General features: G+C 42.8%; 1 long non-coding RNA gene across 1 annotated transcript in view; it reads left to right on the forward strand.

The window, feature by feature from the left end:
* LOC104850575 overlaps positions 1 to 16,644 on the forward strand; it is a 28,576-nt gene extending 11,932 nt beyond the window's left edge. The window contains exon 3 of the long non-coding RNA XR_777019.3: positions 10,334 to 16,644. This is a non-coding gene — a long non-coding RNA (uncharacterized LOC104850575). The remainder of the gene's footprint in view (positions 1 to 10,333) is intronic.
* Positions 16,645 to 25,341: the final 8,697 nt, after the last annotated feature.

The raw sequence follows: 25,341 nt of genomic DNA on the forward strand, positions 1-25,341 counted from the left end.
GGGCAGGGGAGGAAGAAAGAGAAGGGGGAGAGAGAGGAGGGGCAGGGCAGAGCCAAGGATCCAAGTATTTTCTACAAAGGTATTAGTTGGGGACAAAACCTTGGGGAGAACATTTGATATCCAAGCCATCATATTGCACTGGGTGCTGTGTCATCCAGCTTCCAGCCCAGAAACTAGTGTAGGAATTACTGATGAATCTCTCAATGAGCTGAGCTAGTCCCTTGACTCTTCGTGGTCTTTGTGTGACAGATCTTCCTTTTAAAACAGAACACTAGCTGTGTCTGGCTTGGAGCTTCACCCCCAAACAGAAGTATATAGAAGTAACACAGGTAGACTCAAATTTTCTAGTAGACGTATTTAAAAAAATTATAGCAAGAAACAGGTTAAATTAACTGTAATAGAGTACACATGCTCCTTGACTATCATAAGCCATAATAGGGGGACTGTTTGTATTTTCTTTAGCCCAGCATTTCCGAAGTATTATTTCAGTATATAAGCAATATGTACTGATGAGATTTTTTTTTTAAAAAAAAACTTTTTCCACAAACTCTTCAAAATCACATAATTTTAAAATCACTGTGCATTCATAGTTGGGATTAGTCACTTGTGCCTAGTGAAACTGTATCAGAACATGGTAACATGAGCTAAATACTAAAGCAAGAAGCTGAACCAGCTGTATGGGGCCTGCCAAGAGTTTGTGAAAGCAAAAGAGACAGAACTGGCCTATCTCACCCACCTATCACCAGGAATGGCAGAGGAAAGAGGAATTCTTCAGAGAGCTGACATTGTGCTGCTGTCCATCATTAATGAGGATGAACAGGTCACTCAGTCATCTTTCCCCTGCGAATGGGTTTGGGAGGCCACTGAGAGAGGTGAGCATGTATCTATATCTTGGGCCTGGAGAGTTAGATCTGTTTCCTGAGACTTATTTGAAAAAAAAAACAAAACACTGATTAGAGATGGTGACTGAGGCTGCCTTCCCTCATGAAAAGACAAAGATGGCAACTTTTACAGCAAATTGTACTTCCACTTGACTTTGAGGCTGACTGGCAGAAGGTAGAGAAAAGGGGCACACCCATACTTTTCCCAATTCCCTTACTGCATTCTGGTACTGAAACATGCTTGGGATGGCAAACGGGACAATTTTAAAATATGAGCATATCTGAAGTTTAATCATTACACTGGACTGACCAGTACAGTTACTGAGACGAGACTATGCCTATAACAAAAAGGTGTCCCACACCACAGAACCTACCTGAGATATTAACCGATAGCTACGTGGAGAAAAAACAGGTTCAGAGTAAGTTTCCCTGTAGAAATAAGACACAGTAAAGCTTCTCTTGGATTTCCTTGACGGAGTCTTGTTCATTCATTTCACTGGTTTCCTGGCAAAAGTTTGGCTTCACCTTCTTCTAGCCTCAAGTGGGGATCAGAACGCGGGGAGAACCTGTGGGTCAGAGAAGGTAAGAAGCTTGTGTTTCAGAAAAGAGTTGTTTCCCAAGGCTCACGCTCTTGACCAGTGGGGCCCTCTGTGGCATCCATTAGTGGGCTGATCCACAGGTACTCAGGGGCTAGCTATATTCTGCATAGGTCAAGCTCCAGGGGTGCTCAGGAGCTCCCAGCCTGTAGAAGTCACCCTCTGGGCTGTAGAGCTTTCTCGTGGCTCTTGACAAGATAGGTGATAGGACGCTTGGAGAGAAACAAAGAGTAGACTCAGTGCAAAAGTTCAAAGTTTTTCTTCCATTTATTAGTGAGAGATGATTTAAACCAGCAGAGATTAGTGATTTTTTTCCTTTCATTCACCCCCTCCAAAAAAAAAACATAAAGCATGCTCTTCCCTACAAACTCTATCACCAAGAATCCAGAGTAAGATGCTATCAACTATCTAAAATAAAGGGTGCTGCATGTATAGACTCAAAATGTTTTCAATTTTATTTTTCAAACCACCATTGTCCAAGACATAGAGATATTCAGTGTTTCCAAAAGAAAAAAAAAAAAAGGATAATCTTTATAACAGAAAGAATGAGAAGAAGCAGATAATTAGAGAAAAAAATATGAATCATGAAAGAAGCCATAAAAGCATATGATTTTGGACACAGGCTCTTGCTGGTTGCTCTGGCACCTTTTTTTGATTTTGGTGAAAAAATTCGGTCAAACAATTGCAGAATGTCTCACAATTAACAAGTAAAGAATCCAGTGGAATACTTGGCTTCTAATTTAGAAATTTTCTTTGTTTTTATTTTTGTTTTTCTACCACCAAGCCATGCTGATTTTTTTCCTCCTATAAATTATCCTTTATTGCTCTATCTTTCTTGTCCTTTTTGTCATTCAAAGACAATGCTACATATTGGAACTTGGGCCTTTCCTCCCCTGCTCGGTTCACTCTGGAACAGACTGTATTTTCAGAGACAGAATCAACAACTGTTAGGGACGGAGGTTTATACAGTCCCTCACTGGACTGAATTCATATATTGGAATCCAAATTTCTGGTATTGCTTTATTTGGAGTGGGGCCTTCTAAGGAAATAATTAAGGTTAACTTTGGTTATAAGAGTGGGCTCTGATCTGATAGCTTTAATGTCCTTATTTTAAAAAGAAAGTGAACAGTTTCTCTCTCTCTCTCTGTACTTCTTTTTACTTTGAACTCTATCTCCCCCTACCTCAACCTCTCAGAACCAGAATTGGTCTTGAAGCCCCAGAAGTAAGAGAAATAAATCTCTTTCTTATTTTCCAAACCCCTGATGTTCTGATAGGGCTACTGAATTAGTGCATATTGTACCTTACGTGTTCTTCCTCACCATGTCTTCATGACTGTCCTGTTCCTCGTTAGAATTGAGGTGTAACTGCCCCTATGAAGTTGGCTGGCCTCAGAACATGGTCAGAAGAAGGATGCCCTCCCACCTGGCTCTCCTGGATCACTTGCTCTGATGATTCCTCTTGAATGCACCTTCTTGGTGCCAAGTTTCCAGGCTGTGAGAAGCCTATAGCACACACAGAGCCCATGAGCAGGCACAAAGCTCTGCAGAGTCAAGTCCTTTTTTTCTTTTTAAAGCATTTTTATTGATATAGAAAAATTGTGCATAGTTACAGGTTATCTTGTGATGTTTCACTACATAGATAAATTGTATATTGCTCAAATCAGGGTAAGGCTATTTACTCAAACATCATTTCTTTATGGTGAAAACATCCACAACTCTTTCAGCTACTTTTTTTGCAATTCATAATCGTTATCTGTAATCATGCGAGTCTGCATTTGAAAACTGCAGTCTTTAAGTCATTCCATGGGAGTAAAAAACTTCCAGATGATTCCAACTCCCAGCTGGCCGAGTTTCAGGTGTTTCCAGCTGAAGCCTTGGACACGTGTCTGAAGTCATCTCTGGTACATGTCGGAACTCCTGACTACAGGAACTGGGAGCACAGTAAAATGGTTGCCGGTGTCATTAAATAGAGGATTTTTTTTTTCTGTGCATCAAATGATAACTGGAACATAAAATTTATTTCAGTAAAATTTTCTCAGTGGTTGTTATCTGCCTGACCCTACAAATTATACCATCTCTGACGTGAGATGGAGGGAGAGCCAAGATGAACATGGGAAAGAAAATGTCCCATGAATGAGCTAATGACAACTTTTGACCTAGAGAGCCTAGACATTTTATGTTCCTTCTCTCAACTTTATTCTCAGTGATGAAAGATTCCAAGTTGCTGACTTTAACCACAAGTGTCTCTGCATTTCTAACTTTGGTTATGTTCAAGATTATGTTTAATAATCATGACTACTTTGAAAGCTGAAACTGTGTAATGTTCAGAGTCCTTCAGGCTGATTATTTTGTTCAGTGACACCAGCCCAAGTAGTTTAGTCTCACTACATCAGAGTCAGAGAGCTACTAGGGAGGAAAGACATCAAGCAGAAAACAAAAAAAGCAAAAGCCAGTTTGGTCTCCCTGTAGAAGATAGCTAGGGTTTAAAAGCCCACTTGCTACTACATATTACTTTATTATTCAAATGGGATATAATGCTATAGACACTACAACAACAGACATACATCCTGTATGATTCCATTCACGTTCAGTCTTAGGAAGTGGAAGCAAACGTACAGTGACTGAAAGCATATTCGTATATATGTGCCTGAGGGAGGGCAGAAGAAGGGGTATAAAGGAGCACCAGGAGGCTTTGGGGGCGGCTGATAGGTAATTTTCAAATCTTGATTATGGTAATAGTTTCCCAGGTGTACGCATATTTCAGAACATTTTCAGTGGTCCCTTTTAAATACACCGTTTGCCAGTTGCATCTCTATCAGCAATAGAGAAAATCTGCATCACAGCCAAGATGATATCACTGGATGTTCCGCTGGAGTCTTGCTGTAAAAGAAATAAAAACATTGTAGAAAGATTCCTTCTTTTCAGTGTCTTCCATTTTTTTCTCTTTTCCTATGCCATTTCCTAAAAGTCAGCCTCATCAAGATATTAGGGCACATCCTTTGCCTACTTGCATATGCATATCCCTTGTGTGCATTACATTTACTTTCTTCTGTGAGTTTAAAATATTTGTACAAATACTATGATATTGGAAAATTACCTAATCTGTGATTTTCTGCCTGTTATACCAGCTACCAACATTGACTGCTCGAGTTATTTTAAATTAGTTCTATTGCATTGTTTCTAAAGGTACAAAGTGTTTAAGTCCATGAGATGATTCTGTTTTTCCTTTGGAAGAGTAATCTGGTTTTTTGTCTGTTTGTAATCTTTGTTTGTTTGTTTGTATTATGACATGTTTGTAGTTTATGATGCTTGCCTTCCCTGTAGGGAGTTTGTACATGTATATAATACATCTTAATTCCTGTGTTTAACTACGTTTTTCTTCCTCCTCTACCCTCTCCACCCATCTCTTTATTCTCTCTTTTTTAAAACATGTTTGTAGTGTATGTTCACATTCCTTGTGTGGAGTTTGTATGTGTACATAACACATTTTAATTCTTTTTTTAATCCCTCCCCCATTCCCCATTCCTTGATACCCTTAACATTTAAGAAAGATCTACCTACCTATTGCCTAGTATCTATTTTTAACTTTGCTCTTTATTTATACTTGATGTTTCTCACGAAAGAAAAACCATGCAATATGTGAGTAGTCTGCTTTTAATTTATGGATATCATGTCTTCTTGAATTCTGACCAGAGACTTAAATATGCCCCTTCTTTTCTGTAGATTATCTTTTTTGTTTGTTTGTTGTGAGACAGAGCCTATCTATGGTGCCCAGGCTGCTCTTGAACTCCTGGCTTAGTCAGCTCCTACTTTCCTACTTTAGCCTCCTGCATACTGAGATGACAGGTATATACCATGACTACCAGCTGCTGCATCAACTTTGTTTATTCTGGAGTCATTACTATTTGTTCATGCTGCCCTTAGCCTGTTTTTTTTCTTTCAATTTTTTTTATTGTGTGCCTATAAATAAAGCATAGAATTGATTCATCTGGACAGTTCACAAGGATTTATTCGACCATGACGCTCACTTCTGACTTTCTCCTAGGATTTGAGGACATCTTGCAAGCTCTAAAATAGGTGAAATACTCAAGTCTTTTAAAGATATGCATAATGGTGAGGAGAATTGGCAGCATCCACAAGCCTAAGATGCCAAAATATTGGCCTGTCTCAGGACATCTTTTACTTTAGGAGGCCTAGCTCCTCCTAAGCAGGTATTTCTACTTTCAGTCCAGTAGCTATAGCTTCTAGGGAAAAAAGGTGGAAAGGCTTGCCGTGACTCCAACCATAGTCTCTTAAACATTTCAAACTCAAAATTATGACCCCCAAAAAATCTACCTGCATTGAAGTTAGCTCTTGAGTCTGTCTGCCTGTAGGAAATCCAAACTCAGCATAGTTGTCTGAATTCAACCCTTGATCTGGGAATCCAGAGATTTTCTCTCATCAGTTCATCAGCTGTGTTTGTGTATGTTTTATTTAGTACATTTTCAGGAAAATTGAGTACATAAGCTGCAGTGCTGCCAGGAGCCAAATGGGCACAGTGAGATGTCTTTAGATGGAAGTTTTGCAAGACTGTGCTTCACTCTTCCTTTTGCATCTTCATTCACACACCTCAACCCTGCTCTTCAACATAGGCCCAGAAGATATATAATTCCACAGTCGCATGACGTTCACTTAAGGTTGACTTCTAGACAACTCTGATTTTTATGAACAGCTTCTCTTCTAAGGCTCAGTAACAAGCTAATCAAATAGTGTACAGCATTATACTATTTATCAAATATTCAAATAATGAGTGGTTAATTACATAGTGTCTGGCCCTTCAGAAGATAAAACATCCATAATCTCGTGCATGGTGAAATATAAGGGTCCAGTTTTAATCTTTGGCAGGTTGAAATCCAGTTTTTCCAATGCCATTTATTAAAGAGGCTATCTTTCCTCCAGTGAGGATGGTTGGCTCCTTTGTCAAAAATGACATAGCTGAGTACATCTGGATTTGTTTTTCTGTCTTCCAATCTGTTCCACTGATCCTCAGGTCTGTTTCTTTGCCGGTACCATGCTGTTTTTATCACAGTGGCTTTGTGGTATAGTTTGAAATTGGGAATTGTTATATGTTATACCCGCTACCATGTCTCTGTTGCCTAGGATGGCTTTTGCTATTCTAGGTCTCTTCTGGTTCCATATGAATTTTTGGATTCTTTTTTCTAGTTCTGTGAAATATAGTGTTGTAATTTCAATTGGCATTGCATTGAATCTGTATAGCAGTTTTGGTAGTATGGCCGTTTTCACTGTGTTGATTCTTCCTACCCAGGAGCAGGGGATATCTTTCCATTTTCTTATATCCTCTTTGATTTCTTTTTTCAGAGTGCTATAGTTTTCAGTGTAGAGGTCTTTTGCTTCTTTTGTTAGAATGATTTCTAAATACTTCATTTTTTTGGATGCTATTGTGAAAGGAATTGTTTCCCTAATTTCTCAGTGACTCTGTTATTTGTGTATGAGAAGGCTATTGATTTTGGGGTGTTCACCTTGTATCTGGTTACTCTACTGAATCTGTCAATTAAGTCTAGTATAGTGGCACAGTTTGTAATAGCTAAAACTTGGAAATAGCCCATTTGCCCATCAGTTGGAAACTGGATAAAGAAGATGTAGTTTTTCTATAAAATGGAATATTACTCAGCCATAAAGAATGATAAATTAGATTCATTCAAAGGAAAATGGATACATATTAAGGATATACTCCTAAGTGAAATAAATAAGTCACACATGTGTAAATACCAAATAGTTTCTCTGGTTTGAATAAACTGTAATAGTACATAAGATCCTAATGAGATAACCGACATTGTGAAAAATGGGAAGAAAAAGGGCTAAACGTGTAGGGAAAGTGGGAAGGATAGGGGAAAGGTAGTAAGGGAAAAGAAAATAATGTGAGAAAATGAAAAGATGGAAATAAAATATTTGTAAATGGGGAGGGGAGGAGGGGGTGAAGGGAGGTCAGGGACAAGGGGAAAAAATGAGAACCAAGACCTGTCATGTGAAGGTACAAGATCCCAATAATGAATTTAACTGTACTGTATACCTAAAATGTACCAATAAACTCAATTAAAAAATAAAATAAAATATCCATAATCTCAGTCCACATCATCCAAAGATTATATTCTGAAAAGGCCCATACACAATAATTAATGACATCTGAGATTGTACACAGGGACTCCCACATAGAGCTCACTGTACTGTGAAATGTGCTTAGGCACCCTACATGGAGTTCGCATGTCTAAAATGTGCTGTAGTCCCAGCACTCAGGAGGCAGAGGTAGGACGATCACCATGAGTTTGAGGCCAGCCTGAAGTACATAGCAAGACCTTGTCTCAACACACACATACACACACACACACACAAACACGCGCATGCACACATACACACACACACAAAATACACACATACATACATGCATACATAATGGAAAAAACTTGAAGAGCTCCTCCCAAGAGCCTTTCTGAAATAGTGCTGCATTTCCTTGATAAATCACATGCATTGCTAATATCAGTCAGGGAAAGAGTGAGTTGGCAAAAAATAAGGCAGCAAAGAGAGCTGAATTTTCTCCTGAGAATGTGGGAATTTTAAATGTGTATTTTAATTTTATTTATTAGTACCAAGATGTTGGAGACAGAACAGAAATGAATAGGAGAGACAGGACATTGGTCAGGAGGCAGAAGTTCCAGTTGGCTAAAGATGAAAGAAATCATTATTTTATAAGGAGTATAGATGTGTAATATTTAGTTTAAAGTTGTTTGTAAAGTATGCTGGTTGTGGCAGTGAAGGTTGGAGTCAGCTTGTACTGGGTCACAAGAGCCAACTGTTAAGTTGCCAGGAATTTTACAAGCGGGTCATTAAAAAATAGTTATTCAAGATTAAATGGGAAAACTCACAATTAAATCATATTAAAAATAAAAAACCAAAACTCAAAAACTTATCAGGTCTTAATCATTTTGCCACATTGTACATCTTTTCTCTTGAGGTTACTTAAATCTACATTGTATGTGTATTAGAAACATTGTGTGATGTTATAACAAAACACGATGCCATAACACAGCAGACGCTGACCCCTTCCCAGCTTTGCTCAGTGATGTCATGCTGATAACTGGGAGTATGGCATCACAAGATTTGGCAGAGGCCAATACCAAGTGTTTTTGTTTGGGGAGAACATCATTAAACATTTACCAGGACACCCCTGGGTCAAGGGGAGGGTGTGTGGATGTGGCTGCTTAAAATTTTAGCTTAGTCAGTTATGAGCTCTGTGACCTGGGCATGTACTAAACGAATCAAAGTACATGGAGCATTTTGAACATTACCTGCTACAGTAGTCCTCCCTTATCTGTAGTTTCACTTTTTATAATTTTAGTTGCTCATGGTCCAAAAGTACTAAATTGAAAATTCCAAAAATAAGCAGTTTATAAGTTCTTGCTTTTTCCCTATTCTGAGTAGCATGATGAAATCTCACATCATCCTGCTCTGCCCCACCTACACCCTGAATCTTCCTGTTGTTCAGATTATCTATGCTGTGTGTGCTACCTGCCTATTAGTCACCTAGCAGTGCTCAAGTAATCCTATTTTACTCCATATTGACCCCAAGGAACAAGAAGGGTGATGCTTTCAATTTTAATTTGCCAAGAAGAAGCTGTAAAGTACTTATGTGAGAAAGTGAAAGTTCTTAACATTGAAAAATGAAAGACAGACTATGCTGAAGTTGATGAGGTTGATGGTAATAAAACATGGTTTATGTAGGGTTCAGTACTACATATGGTTTTAAGCATCCACTGGGGGTTTTAGAATGAATGCCCACAGATGAAGGACTACAGTGTGGAATTGTTAATGATTCTTCATGCTGTTGCTGTTGTTACATTGATTTATATAATGATGATGATAATAATAATAATAATAATAATAATAATAATATAATAAATACACATCTCCTGTATAAGTGGCACACATCTTCCTAAATACTCACAAACACACACAAAGGCCTGACTTTCCCAGGACCCTTTCCTGAGTGCATCCGTCACAGAAACCAGGTCTTTCCTGAGCTGTTCTGAAACCCTAGCTACTACAGGACTGTTGCCTATGACCTTCTTTATGAGGTAACTGAGTGGCAATGAACTTTCTATCACTCTGAAAGAATTCCCAGATAATAAACTTGTAAGGACTTAAAAGCTGTGTTTTGATTCATGGTTTTAGAGATTCCACTCCAGGTGGATCTGTTGCTTGTAGGCCTCTGGTAGGAATACCTCATAGGCAAGCAAGGAGCACATTGTGGGGTAAACTGCTTACCTCATGACCAAGAAGCACCAAGGAAGAGGAAGGACTGAGTGTCACAAGCCCCTTGTAGGGAACACCTTCAGTATTTTAAGTATGCTCCACTAGGCTCACCTCCTAAAAGTTCCACCACCTCCCAATAGTGCCAACCTGGGGACAAAACCTTTAACATGTGACAGTTAACATTTTGGTGACAGTTAACATTTAGACCTAGCAAGCTGACTTGCCTATGCCTCTTAACTCCTTCCTCTCTGCTGGCTGAATATAGACACAATGGTAAACTCCACACCAATTATTTTGAACTCTAAGGACTCTGCGAATTCAGATTCCATGATGAAGGAGTAATAGACAAGTTTGCTGTGTCCCCAAGGACGCTAGGCAGCACAATCTCATATGAGCCCTTTCCTGGGAAAAGAAACTGAGTGTGTTTTTCAGGCCCTTTACAGTGTGTCCAATCAGCTGACTTGGCCGTATTCAGAACCTGGATCTCCCTCAACTCTTCAGATCTGTATTGTAATAAAACTATGTTATTTTGGCCCTTCTTACTCACAGCTGAGTCCTGTTCTACCTGCTTTCACCTTGGTGGAGTCCCAGCTGTGCATAATAACAAGTGGAAGAGGCCCTCGGGATGGAGAAGAGCAACAGGACGTGGATGGAGAAGAAAACGTAACCCGGCAGGAGACAGAACCCTACACCCCTGCAGATACAAAGCCCTTGTTATGGAAAGAGGGAGTCTGGCTTTTGCCCAAAACTTGAAACAGCTTACACCAGCTTTGCCCCCAGTCTGATTCCCATGAAGGCTGAGTAAACAGATAGATCATCCAACTCCGTTCAGGGTCTCTACTCCAGGCGCCTGGTCTGGCAAATCCAACTCAGGGTGGAGCTATGCTTCTGGTGCCATCATCAGTTTTTCTCTCCTCTCTCAAGACTGTTGTCACATGGCTTTTCCAGGGAGATTTCCATGTAATTTAAATGTTTTCCCCGTCTTTTTATTTTGGTTCTCTGTATAACCACAGCATGTGCTCTGTGCCATCCTTCTGTTTATTTAGGCCTTTAGATCTCTGCCATCTGGATTTGCCATCTCTTTCCCTACATTTCTCTTGCCTTTCTCAGCCCCGGTGACTGTAGGTGCCTTTACCCTGTGGGGTGTAGGGCTGTCCAAGCCATAAATGCCTCCTAAGGAAAGACCCATAGTTCCTGTGATTGCTCCCTTGAAAAGTGCCTTCAATGCAGATTGTATTATTATTCAGGCCTGTAGAGGCAAATAAATCAAGAGACTCTGGAAGGAAAAACATAATTTATCCATGTTTTCAGAGGGAGGGGCTGTACCTCACTTCTCAGGCCCTAAGGGAGAATCACTAGGTCCAGGGTGGGTTGGGAGATAAAAGGAACAATGGAAAGAGGTGGGCAGTGCCTTCATTGTGGCTTTCAGGGAAAGGAACCCACAAGGCAGAGGAAACAAGCTAAACAGGTGTAGGATCCCTGAGCTCCAGCTCTGGGCATGGCCTGAAGCCATCCGCTAATTGACTCAGGGTAGCTAGAGCAGGAGAATAAGGCCTGGGGTGGAAGAGGCAGATTTGGGGAGAGGATTGAGTTGGTTGGGTCAAAGAGCACACTTCTGGGAAAACTTTTCTGTCTGTTGGAATTAACACACCCCGAGAAAGTCAGTTCTGCAGAGTCAGCAGGACTGTGGGCATCAGAGCACCAACAATATAGACAGAGAAGACCTAAGCCAAGGAAGCTTAGAGAAGACAATGCTTTCACCTTGAAGGAGGTGGGTTAGCAGTATAGAAAGTACATCAAGTAAACTCATGACACTCCCGTTGCAGAAAAGAGGATGTGGCGACTGGAGAAGGAGCAGGTGGCAGGAGCTGCCACAGAAACTGTGTGCTTCCCTGAAGACAGGAAGAAGGCCCTGCTGGGAAGATGGAGACAAAGACTTCATACCTTGTGAAATCACTGAGCTCAGCTTAGACCTCTGGGTTCCAGACCCCATCCTCCATCCTTAAAGCTATTGCCTGCAGCTGAGTGCAGGGTAGACTGCTGTGAGACCAGCAGGATGAAAGCCAGGGCTGGGTCAAAACACGTGGTCTTGGACTGGCCCAGTTGGATTGAGAAGAGAGCTGAATGACCAAGGAAAGATTTGTGATCGCAACATTTTAAAGAAATCATGGCCGTCATAATGCATAAGACAGACAACAGGGGAAATAGAATAAAGAAAATTGTTAGATAGAAAATAGCTGAGTGCATGAATGGATGAGGATCCAGAGGTGAAAATTAAAAACAATAAGGAAGTCTAAGAATGTTTTATGGAGTGGCCACCAAACTTGGTAGCACTGGGTGCAAATGAGAAAGTTTCATTACAAGGCCTCAAGTCTTTGGAGTCTGCATTACCAGGACAATGCTAACACCACAGAGTCAGTAAAGGGGGCACAATAGAGCTGTCCCCAGGCCAGCACAAAAACGTACCACTTGGCTTGGCTCTTTGTGCAGGCTCACAGAAGTCAATTCGATGTCATACATGATGATCTCAGCCAACATCAGGGTTGCATCAGGAGGCTGAAGTAGGAGAATTGAGAGCCCGAGAACAGTCTGAGCAATTTAGCATGACCTTGTCTCAAAAACAAGAGAAAAACATTTCCAAAGGACTGGAAGTGTAACATGTACAGCACTTAGCCAGCATGGAGCCCATGTCCCTCTGTTCCAAAGGAAAATAAAAACTGTATGACTTGCTTGTGATCAGAAAAAGGAATATTTTTGTGATTTAAGAAAATATTTTTGTGATTTTTTTGAAGTAAGAGGAAGAAGCTAATTAATTGAGCATCAGTTCCCTGGATTCCCACATCACCTCATTTTTTAATAATAGCCATGCTTAATTATTATTTTCACAATTTAATTATGAAGAAATTGAGGCCAAAAGATCAAAATGTACTTGCGGCCACAGAGCTGTAAGTGATGGAGCTGATAACACCACAAACACATTTACTATGAGGACAAACAAGTGGGGAAATGATGTTTTTAAGAGATCTAAACTCTTTTTGTAATCTGGCCTCAAATCTTTACCTACTACTTAAATGGTCTTCAGAGCTCCTAAATTAGTCAGCGACTCATTTTACTCCCGTATTTATAAATAGAACTGACCAGTTTTACCAGGATGGAATACAAAACAGAACAGATAATCTCTATAGGGATAAAGTTATTTTTTGAATAACCTTTACTGAAGAAACTAGATCAAAAGTTTTCATGACATTTCAGAGAAGAATTTATTTTGAAACAGCAGGATTGTGCAGCACACGGGGCAGTAGGCTGGGTTAGTCAAGAATGGAGCATCAATGTGTTTATCTCCCAGACTGGATGTGAACCAGCCCACCAGAGGGTCCAGCTGGTGGAGCTGGTAACCAGGCCCTGGTTTACTGTGAACTTTCTCAAAGGAGAATGCAACCACCAGAGTAATCTTTGGTCCACACTCCAAGCACCAGCCACACAGCCAAAGATTACCAGTGAGACATGTCCAGCCATCCATGATATGTGCCCAACACTTTCCTTAGCACAGTCCCTGAGTGCCACACAGACTACATTTCCCTGAACCCAGAGGTAGTATCTGTCACATAACCTTGGTGGTCCCTGCTGCCTCCTGCCTGGCCTGGTTCACAAGATGCCTGGTTTACTGTGTCTGCGAGGAGCTTAGTTCCCAGGTGCTTGTTATCAGATGTACCAATTTTAGCCCAACACTTTCTGGGTCAGCTGATGGACCTCATTATTGTTATTGCTTTGTTTCTGAAGGTAATGTACTCTATGTGTTGCCTATACCCTCCATGACAAACACCATCACATGGTGACTGAAAACAATAGCCATATTCTTTCATATTCAGAAGCCAGAAGTCTAGAGTCAGGTGGGCAGGCTGTGTCTGCTCTGGAGACTTCAGGGAAAGATCCTTCTTGCCTCTTTCAGCCTCTGTGGTCCCAGGTATTCCATGAAACAGCATCATTCCAGCCTCTGCTACATATTTATGGCATCTTCTGTGTTTCTTAGCCTCCAAGTCCCTAAAAAAGATGCCAGCAATTGGGGCCAGGACCTACTGTCACCTAGCATGGCCTCATCTTTACTTGATTGCCTCTGGAGAGACTCTGTTTCTAAATAAGGTCACATTCACAGATACTCAGCAGGGTTAGGACAAAAACCTACTTCCTCAGAGGACACAGTTCAGCCCATAAAGGGCCACAGTCCCCTGACTGGCCTAGGATGGAGAACCCAGCTTCTACTGTGCCTCACGCAAAGGCACTTGCTGGTAAATTCAGCCTGCTATTTACTCCAGAGAAACAGGACAGAGCCTGTGGATATGACAGACATTGTTTTCTGTGTCTTTCATTCACCTAGCTACTTTTTTTTTTTAAACTGGAGGAAGAGGGCAGGATGAGTGAGTTCTCTGCTAACCCAACTGAGTCCTGTGTCCCTGTGCTGCCATGACCTGGAGCCAGTTCCTTGACAGCTGCATTTGAAGCTCTGGGTGGTCACCAGCCTGCCCCCAAAAAGAGCAGAGCAAGAGTCCTTGGAGCTCCTCCCCACTCTTTGCCCAGGACATGAGGACCAGAGTCCAGGCAGAAAGCTCGCTCTCATCAAGGCAGCCATGGGCTACTGTCGGCTCAAGGACTGAGAGCAATGGTTCCCATCTTCTCAGAAGAAAAGAATTCCCTGTGGGATTTAAACTGTCAGGCCCTGCATGGACCTGGATGTCTGAACTCCCAGGAGGAACCTGGTGCTGTAAATTGACATTTCTCTCATGATCCTCTTTACCCGAGGCCTTGGGAGACATCCCCTTAAAGAAGTCCCTCACCTCCCAGGCCTGCCATATGCCCATTGTCACCCAGACAGTCTGTTTCAGGCACTGGGCTCTGTCACAGTAATGGCAGCACCCATACTAGGCCGTTCCTGTTGTTGAGTGCCTGGCCTGACTGTAGCTCTCATTTTGTGAGTGTGCCCTGTGTCTTCCAGCAGTTACTGAGCTTGCAGTAAAGAGGGCTGACAGTAGGTACACATAAGTACATGTGTATATGTGTGTGTGCACATATATGTATATATCCATGTGTGTGTGCATGTGCACACACACGTGACTGTGTGTGTGCCCATGTATATGACCAACTTGGAAGAGGAGAGGTAATGATGGAAAAGGAAGGAAGATGACCACCACTGCCTGCCGGGGGCGGGCTGTATCAGTTGCAGATCACCAGATCACTTGTAAAGGAATACACATGATAAATATTTTGTGTGCAGACTTGAAATCAGGAGGCCCAGTCCTTGTTCTAAAGGAGGAAGGCACAGAGATGGAGAGTTAAACTCCAAGGGATTCACATTTTAGTGCTCTGGCAAACAGAGAAAGGTGGCCACAGGGGAAGTCTCTCAGTGGCAAAAGTTCACTTGATATTCTGGAGGACTGTGGGCAGACCATGGGCCCCATCTGTGCATTGAGTTAGCAGCTTGCCTGCTGTGTTGCTACATCATGCAGGAGATGGTGAAGATGGTGATCAAACACAAGATGCCTGGCAGAAACTTGGATTTTGCATGAAGGTTACTACACTGTGCAGTTTATTTGAAATTCAGGTTGAGCTGGGAAGCCTGCACATTGGTATGCCCAACATGCCGGCTCTGCCTTTGTAGGATGGAGACAAACTGTGTGTGTGTGCAGCCCCTACACACACTCATACCTTCTCCCATCCTGGAGGCTTGGCATGATTGCGGGGCAGTTCCAGTAGACTTTCCAGACGCCTGGAGTCTCAACATGTTTAGCACTAATGGCAAGAAAGAAAGAGGGAGAGAGGTCCAACCCTGCCCCATCCTGGGTGCTCCACTGACCAAACCATGGAGCCTCTCATGGGTGAGGAGATGGTGCCATACATTGTGGGAGGGTAATACATATTTATCAAAGCTCATAAGCAGGGAAGGAGAGGAAGGGGCCCCAGCTGTCATTTTAATTATTTGTCTGATGGTGAACTCTTTCCATGGCTTTAGCCATTGGGTTCTCCACACTATAGTTTTCCATCCTGTGAGGCGCCCAGGCTGCAGCTAGCCAAGTTCCTGGCCCCTGTTGGTCCTCACTGCATTACTCTTTGCCTGGCCAGCATCCCAGTAACAGACAGAGTGGATATGACATGGTCACCACACAGTCAGAGATCACCAAAAGGACTGAAATAGACAGAAGCCTGGGCCTTGATCCTGTTGTTCCATAAAAACATGATTTATGACTTTCTGGAAACCAAAACCATTTTTGCTAAAAACTGTAACTCTTAGGCCTACAGATACCCAATAGGTAATTAAAAGTAGAACAGAGCTTAACTTTCCATTTTTTATCTTTTGCTACTAAAGCTTTGGGTCACATTCTTTCTTACCTCTGAACATGTTAATCATTTAGGGAGTGTCTGCCTAGAAGTTGGCAAAACAAGGTTGATCACCACCAAGTTCACAGAATGTGACAACACCAAGGGGAGAGATTTACAGGGCCATTGAACTACCCCCAGAAGTCTCCAGCCATTGTTCAATTCCCGTGATCACCGGGATTCCAAGAAAAGCAAGAGTCCCACATGACTGAAACCACCACAGAGACAACCCTTTCATGGAAAGGAAGCCAGCCCTCAGCCATGAGGATTCTGGAGCTAGGAAACCAGGACTGAGATACTATGATGACAACCAGACCCCAGCCCATCAGCTGCCGCTGCCTGAGTGGGCAGCCAGTATGAACCTTTATCAGAGCACATCCCTCCAGCTTGAATCCTTGCTGATTTTTCTTACTCTCCCTTGTTAAGGGCCAGCCTAATCTTTGTCAGTTCCTCAAACTAGTGTCTCTTAACCATTTTCTCTGACTCTCTAATTAAAGCCTTTTCTTGTAAATCTGTGCTTTACTCCTAATTCCGTTTTTACTGAAAGCAAGAATCCATGTTAGCCTACAAAGGGGAGGAACACTGTGTGCTATGAGGCTGCTCCAATGAGAAAATACAGAATCACCAATGGGAATTCGGTGAGTTAGTAACAGTAGAGATACAGCAGGGAGGGGTTTTCTGAAGGTGCCCTGTGGAAGGTGAACACCAGAATTGAACTGGCGGTACAAGGCAAAGGCCTGGGGAAAGGAGGATTGGGGAAATCCCAGGTACAAAGACAAGCAGGTGTACAGGGCATATTGGAGGTAGGGAGCCCCAGTGTACCCCACAGGAGATGTAGAGGGGCCCAGACGTCTGGATGAGTCTGAGCACAATGAGAGCTTTCGGGCTGAGTTCCCAGCACTCATTTAGTCCCAAGAGGAGCAGAGCCCAGCGGGCCTCAGGGTGGTCCTCTCTAGCTGAGTACCTGTGGCGGGACCCGCTGTGTCTGGGGCACCATCCCCAGCTGCCCACTATCCCTGTTGAGGACAACCTCCCAGCAGTGACCTCTCACAGGCTTGGGTTTCTCACTAGTGACCCTGGCCTGGCCACTATGACAAGGTCTGTCCTGCCCCATCTCACAGGTCTCTGGCTCCAGCTTGCTACCCCCCACTGGTTCTGAAAGGTACTCCTTCCTCATCCCCGGTGCCTCAAGTCCAGGGGGGCGACACTGCCCCTGGGGGGCCTATCCATGACTACATAGTTCCTAATCTATTTTCATTTTTCAGAACAGAGAAGGGGAGAAATGTACAGAGAATTTTTTTTTTGTCTACTCATGTGGGAAAGCACACCTTCCCTTTCCAACATGTACAGTGGGCCTATGTGATGTGAAAAACTCATGTGGCAGTGTTATCATCATTATGAGGTGTTAAGAGGTAGAGGTGAAGCCTTTGGGAGATATTAAGGCTAATGAGGCCAAGAGAGGAGGGCCCTAATCTGATGGGGCTGCTGCTCTATAGAAGAAGAGGAGGCATCTGTGCTCGAAGTCTGGCTGTGTGATGCTCTGTGCCACCTGCAACTCTGCAGAGTCCCCACCAGCACAAACCATCATATCAGATGTGGGTCCCTTCCCAGTCTTCAGAACTGTGAATATGTGAACAAAGCAACCTCTATTCCTGATGTGTTACCCAAATCTATGGTATTATAACAACAGCAAACACACTACAACTGTTACTCTGAAAACTAGTGGGAAAATGCTTGGAGCAATTGCTGCTCCAATCCCAGCAAGGACACTTGCTGTAAGGTAAAGTCAGCCACAGAGTTCTATACACAAGACCATTTGAAGATTAGATGCAGTGACCCTGTGGAACCCCGAGCTCTCTACTGAGGCGTGGTCTGCACCCAGCTGCACCTCTGAGAGCGAACTCTGGGGCCAGCCTTAGTCCCAAGTCCTGCATGAAGTATAGACTGGGGCTCACACATTTCCACTTTGCTCTGTTCCTCAAACTGGAGAGGAATTTGTATCCTCCAGGAGAAACTGCGAGGATGGGAAGAGACAGAAGCAGGTTGGATCTTGTAGGGAAAGAGAGGAGACAAAAATTGTCACGCAAGTGTAAGAAAGCAGGACAGTATAGGAAAGAGGTTCAGGTTGTGTGAAAGTGTAGCCCTCAGATAACTCCAAGAACTGGAGCAGTTTGGAGGCAAAAAGTGAGGAGGATCTGGACGGTGCTTAGTTCACCCAGGAGGTTGTTCGTAGAAACTGACCACTTGCTTCCCTGGTGTCCTGCGACCGTAATAACAGGTGTGTGAGAACACAGTCTGCCCGCTGTCTCACTCAAACTCTGCTCCAGGTGAGCTGTTTCTGCTGAGTGTGGAGGGAAGAAAAGCAGCAGGACAGTTGGCTGTGGTGGCACAGTGTCAAGGTTGCATGAACATGCACTTGTGTCTTGAGATGTACCATGCGTGTTACCGTCAAGTGCCTAAGAATGAAAAGATGGACAAAGACATCGCTCCCCTCCCCAAGCTCGTGGTGCAGGGACAGAGCCTGTGAGAGGAAGAGTATATCAGACTCATGGGAAAGTCAGGGCCATGCAGGTGCTGCCCCAACCTGCGCCCAAGACCAGGCTGATGTGGGTCAGCAGCAGGAAGCACATGCACTTGGTCTCAATGGGGAAAAGGGAAGTGGGGTGTGGGGGGGAGGAGTGTTACACAGAGTGAAAGGCTTTCGGTGTGCACTAGCAGTTACAGCCAGGCCCTTCTCTTCCAGGCTGCAGCAGTAAAGACTGCACAGCAGGGTCGGGCTGAAGAGCAGGAGCTATGCAGGATGGGCAGCTGGAAGGCTCTGCCAAGATGGGGCTACAAGGATAGAAGCAGGGGCAGGGAATAAAAACCTTGCTGCTGCATTTGTACTGCAGAAAGATCCTGCCCATAGAAGCAGGGGCTCACACTGCTCCTGGCAGGGTGTCGGGGGCTGACCATGACTGCAGAATTTATGAAGAAAAACCAAGCTAAAAGCATGAAGTTATCTCTCTTCTGCAAAAGGTAACAGAGGGAATGCAGGGAGCCAGGAGGTGACATAGGGCAGTGGGCCTGGTCCCCATTGAGTTAGCCCTCTGCCACAGGCTAATTGTATTGCTCACAATTGATGTGTTGCATTGTTATCCCGTGACTAAGACTGTGACTGTGTTTGGAGACAGAGTCACTACAGGGACAATTATAAAGTAGAATGAGGTCCTTAGGGGGAGCCCCTCTCCAATGAGACCAGTATGCTTAGAAAAGATACAGAGAGAGAGAGAGGGAGGGAGGGAGGAGAGAGAGACAAGGAGGAGATGGCCATCTGCAAGCCAAGGTAGAGGCTCTAGGAGAAGCTAACTGTGTTGACACCTTGATCTTGGACTTCTCACTTCCTGGACTTTGAGGAGATGGATGTGCAATGTGTAAGCAGCCTTTTCTATGGAGCTAGCTTACCACGGTCCTCACGGACAAAAGCAGCCTTCCACCCCTGCCAAGGGCCAGCCTTCTCAGAGCGGTGGGTCTGTGAAAGCAGGTGCATAAGTTATTGTTAAGCTCAGAATTTCAGTTATTTTATTTGGTTAACATAACAAACTGTTGCTGTATCTTTTGTTATATATACTTTTATGGATTAAATAAAAGTAAGTAAATCTAAAACTCCCGGTACACATTGTCCAGACAAAGGAAATAATAAAACTCCCCTGTGGGTAGCAGAAGAAATAAAAGCTGAAAAAAATTCCCTGTCTTTGGGGGGCACCACCTTGAATGGATCAAGCTCCCTTAAAGATTATAATCTCTTCAGCAACACAATTAAATTTATAATGTTGTTTCCAGGAATCATACATCAAGCTTGTAAGTAGATGGCCTAGTCCTCAGGTTTGCTTATTCTTTTCGTTTCTCCAACTGGCAAGTCCAGCCACAGAAACAATGCCCTCATGAGAATGGATTGCTGTTTTGAGTTCTGCTGTGCTGGAGAATGTTTGCTGTTCTTCAGTTTATTCAGCTTCCAAAACTCTTCCTTTGGGAAAATGACATTCCAAAATTGCATAATTTGAATTTGGCTTCAAAGTGACCTTATTTGACTTCCACTCCTGGGAAGACAGAGTAGGTGAATATTTCCCTATTCTTTCTACTAAATGCAGCTACAAACCCTCGGCATTGTATGAAAAAACAGCATAAGAGGACTCCAAAAGGTGGCAAGAAAGAAGAGAACCAAGTCTTACACACCCCCAGGGGCCTCGCTTCTTTCCACCAGCCCCAACCTCTCAAAGCTTCCATCGCCTCCCAGGAGGGCCGCAGTCTAGGACCAAGCCTTCAACCTGTGGGCCTTTGGAAGATACTCCACGCCCACACTTGTCCCACTTGTCTCCATCACACCAGGACAGCGTCTCCTGGTGGAGAAGGAACCTGTATCTGGTGCTTGCTCCTAGTAGGAAGGACTTTGCCCCCATCACCTCGAGTGATGCCTGCCTGCTGCTTCTATCTACCCACCAAGTGGGAGGCTTCACACTCGCAGGCAGGGAAAAACCCTGATCAGAAAAGATGGGCTAAAGCACATTCTACCCTTCATGATTGCGATTGCCAGCTTCTGGGGGGCCCACTGTGCCTCCTGGTGTTTGGAATCATGAAACAAGATCATAGTGACTTCTAGTGAGTTGTGTACAGCAGAGAATAGGGCAATAAAGGATGGAGTAGCAGCTCCATGATGAGCTGACACAAAGACAGGACTGTGTTTTGCTCATCCTTCCCTCTTTCTCTGTCATTCTCCTGGTGCCAGGTGCCATCCTGGAGCATCCATCTAGGGGCTCTGGCCAGAGGCACAGATCCAGCCAGCCCAGTCCCTCCACCCAGCATCTGCAATGAGCTGAACCTTGGTCAGCCACATAAGTGAGCTGAAAGGGAGACAGGCCCCCTTCATCTTGAGATGACTACAGACTCACCAGCCCCAGACTGCTGCTAGAACTACCCAGTAACACCAAGCCCAAATCCCCAACCCTCAAAGCAAGACTCTGGCTTTAAGCCCCCAATATTTGTTAGGCAGTAATAGATCAGCAATATTGTTATGCTAGGTCTTAAACCATCCAGGAAACCCTTTGTTCCCACTGAAATACCCCCATTAACACAAATCAAGAGATGATGAGAAAGTACCCTAAATTCCTAACACCTAAACACCCACAGGACATTGAACTACAAAACCATTATCTGCCTTTCATTCACAGCCCATGAGGCTCCCCTCTGCTTCTTTAATCTGCTTTCCTACTTCTGATTTTGTTTAAATGGGGCTAGACTACTGAAAATCTGTATATTCCATGGTGCCTCTTACCACACTGCCAGCCATCAGTCATGGAACTTCCTTTGTCCCAGGGCTGATGAGTCGCTGTGTGTGGATCTCCAGGACGAGGTAGGCTCTGAGTGAGTCACTCCTGCATGGCTCCCTGAAGCTTGAAAGGATAAGTGTGTGGGCTGCAATGAATGACCAAAACAGGCAGGAGAAGCCTTTGTCTCTGCAGGCCAAGCACATGGGAAGCCATGGTTCTCCTCCTATTGTGTTACCCGGACTTCAGTGCTCCAATTTACCTTTTCATGAGCTTTTATTCCATGGCCTGCAGTCATTCTGGCCACTTCCTGTGTGTAGTCACAATCCAAATGGAAAGGCACTGGTCTCCCTGCTGTCCTTTGTGTCTCTGCTGCCTGGGATCCACACCTAAAAGAAGACAAATGATTAATTTTCCGTTTTCAGTCACAAAAGACAGGAGGAGGATGCTTAGTCATCTTGTAAGCCAGCTTGAAAACAGTGTTTTCACAGACATGTTGCTTTTCAATTATATAAAATATAAGTAATGTAAAATTTACCTTCTTACCACTTTTCAGCATACAGTTACTGGCATTAAGTGCATTCACATTGCTGTGCGACACCACCACTGTCCATGCCTAGAACCCTTACCTCTCACAAAACTTCAGCTCTGTACCCATTAAAAAAGAACTTTTCATTTTGCCTTCCACCTCCAGCCCCTCCAGTGCTAACGTTCATGATAACACAATAGCATAACAAGCCCTCCTTGTCCTGCCTTCCTGACACGGTTGCATGAGCCTTCTGTGGACTGGATCCTGGACCAGAAAGGGGACCACAATAGAAAAAATGGTGCACACCAATTGCAACCCACAGTGTAGTGAACAATAATGTACGAAGGTAGACTTCGTAGTTTTGATAAATGCACATGATAATAAGACAGGGAAATTCAGGGAAGGGCCTACTAGAACTCTCAGAAAGAGCTTTGTAACTTGTCTGTTAAATCTCAAATTATTCCAAAATGAAGTTTATTTTTAAAATTGAAGCCTCGACCATCTATAATCTTCTTCTTTAATCAAATCAATATTTCTCTCTTTCCTGTGTTTTGCTCTAATTACTATTCATCTTCATTTTATACATTAAAAAGATACTAATATACATTATAACTGACCATTTTACTTAACATTTTACTTATGTTTCTCCATTTTTATTTCCCCTTTCCTTCTACTGCCACCATGGAGCCAATAATAATTGCCTGGCTCCATCTTACACACTTCTGGCACAGCCAGTCCCTCAGATGCACATATGACCACATGTGAAATGTAGAAAATGCCTGTCTTTGAGTTCTGCAAAACAGGGATCATATTTACATATCTGTGAATTCTTTTCCTTTCTTTATAGCATGGACATCCTTATAGTTCAATGGATGTAGATCAACTCAATATGTTTTTAAAATTAATTTTATTGGTACATTTAAGGTATTCAGTATAATGACATTCATCACTGGAAATTTGCAGCTTTACATAATCCATCTTGGTTCTTATTTTTTCCCCATTCCCCTGCCCTCCCTTCAACCCCTCCACTTTTCCCTATTTACAAAGACTTTGTTTCCATTTTTTCATTTTCTCATATTCGATCCCCTTCTTTCCTTTCCTCTACCCCTCCCACTTTCCCTTCCCCTTTGTCCCTCCTCATCCTATTTCATATTATCTAGTATACCTTTTAGTCCTTATTTACATTTTCAGTTTCTCACACTGGAGAAACTATTCAGTACTTTCACATATGCATCCTATTTATTTCACTTAAGAGTATCTCCTTAATGTGCATCCATTTAGCCATAGATGTCTCTAGTTTCTCATTCTTTATGGCTGAGTAGTACTCCATTTTAGTTTTCTTTATCCAGTCTCCTGTTGATGGGCAATTGGGCTGCTTCCAAGTTTTAGCTATCACAAATTGTGCTGCTCTGAACATGATTGCACATATATCACTGTGGTATGATTCTTTTAATTCGTTGGGGAAGATACCCATCGGGGAAACTGGGTCAAATGTGACCGCCAATCCTAGTTCTTTGAAGTATCTCCATACTTCAACCACTGATTTCCACAGTGGTTGCACAGTGGAGTGGTTACACTCCACCAGCTGTGGAGCAGTGTTCCACTTTCCCCACAGCAATGCCAGCATTTGTTGTTGGTTGATTTCATGGTAGCAGCCATTCTTTCTGGGGTGAGGCAGAATCTCAGTGTTGTTTCCATTAGTATCTCTCAAATGACCCGTGATGTGGAACATTTTCTCATATGTTCATTTTCTATTTCTACTTCTTTGTCTGAGAAATGTCTGTTCATTTCAGATGCCTATTTTTGGACTGGGTCTTTAAATTTGGGAGGTCTGAATCTTTTAAGTTCTTTATATATTCTAGATAATAGACCTTTGTTTGAGAAAGAGCTGGTAAAAAGTTTCTCCCACATTGTGGGTTGCCTCTTCACACTACTGGTTGTTTCTTTTGCTGTGCAGAAGCTTTTTAATAAGAAGACATGCCACTTATTGATTGTGCATAAAATCTTTTCCTACACCAATGTTTTCAAGAGTTCTATCTAACCTCTTCCAGTCAGTTTAGTGTTTCTGTTTTTATATTTAGATCTTTAGTCCATTTTGATTTTAGTTTAGTGCATGGTGAGAGCTATAGGTCTAGTTTTAATCTTTGGCAAATTGAAACCCAGTTTTTCCAGCACCATTTATTAAAGAGGCTGTCTCTCCTCCAGCAAGGGTGTTTGGCTCCTTTGTCAAAGATGAGGTGGCTGCAACTCAGTAAGTTTAATATGTGAATAATATTCCATATTAAACATGTAGCCAATCATTCAGACATTTCCCTAGAGATAGAATGTAGAGTTGTGTTCTGGAACTTTATATCAGCATACCTAGCACAGGTGTGTTAGATTTTTGTTGCTTAACTCATACCTGAGATAATCAACTTATAAGAGGGAGAGACATGTTGGCTCACAGTGTTGAAGGTTTCATTCTATAACTGATTCAGGTCCTAATGCTTTGGGCTTGTGGCAGCACAGTACATCATGTCAGGAGCATGGGTGTAGGAATCGCCATCACCACATGGGGGAGAAAGAAAAAAAAGAAAGGAAGAGACCAAGGACCCCAAATCCCCTTCAAGGTTATGCTTGCTGTGACCCAATACATCACGTTCCACCTGTTAAAGGCTCCACACCCTCCTAAAGCACATAATCTGGGGACCAAGGCTTTACATATGGACCTTTGGAGGACATTCCACATCCAAACTCTAGCACCATGTATGATGCTTGACTTCTAGAAAATAGATGAGTAGAAATGGACAGCTGTGTGAAGGGTGTGTGTGTGTGTGCATGGGTCTGCACAATAGAGTATTATAAATAACATATGAAATGCTCTTTCCTTTATATCCTTACCAAGAACAAACTTTCTTCATATGATACCTTTTAAACATGAGACAAAATTCCTTGAACTCTATTTGCTTATCCACACTCCCACGTGAAGGTTGGCATTACTCTGATATGTCCATCAGTCATCCGCCTTTGCTCCTCTGTGACTTGCCTATGAATGTGCTTCGCTATCTTTGTGTAAGTTATTTTATTTTTATCTTACATTTATAAAATTATTGGTATGTTGCTGTATTCGGCCTGTTAGTACTACTGCAGTCGTGTTTTTTCCCAGTCTTTTTTTCTTTTTGGCTTTGTCTTTGGAGTATTTTTTATTGTGAATTCAAAACTCCAAAATATGAAAAACAGCTAGGTGCAGTGACCCACACCATGGTTCTACATATCTGGGAAGAGGAGGTGATAGGATCAATGAGTTCAGCAGATCAAGAGTTCAAGGCCAGTTGGTCAACACAGTAAGACCGCAATCTCAAAAAAAAAAAAAAAAA

Source organism: Fukomys damarensis, unplaced genomic scaffold (genome assembly GCF_012274545.1).
Source record: "Fukomys damarensis isolate Sample0158 unplaced genomic scaffold, DMR_v1.0_HiC HiC_scaffold_27, whole genome shotgun sequence".
Classification (NCBI taxonomy): Eukaryota; Metazoa; Chordata; class Mammalia; order Rodentia; family Bathyergidae; genus Fukomys; species Fukomys damarensis.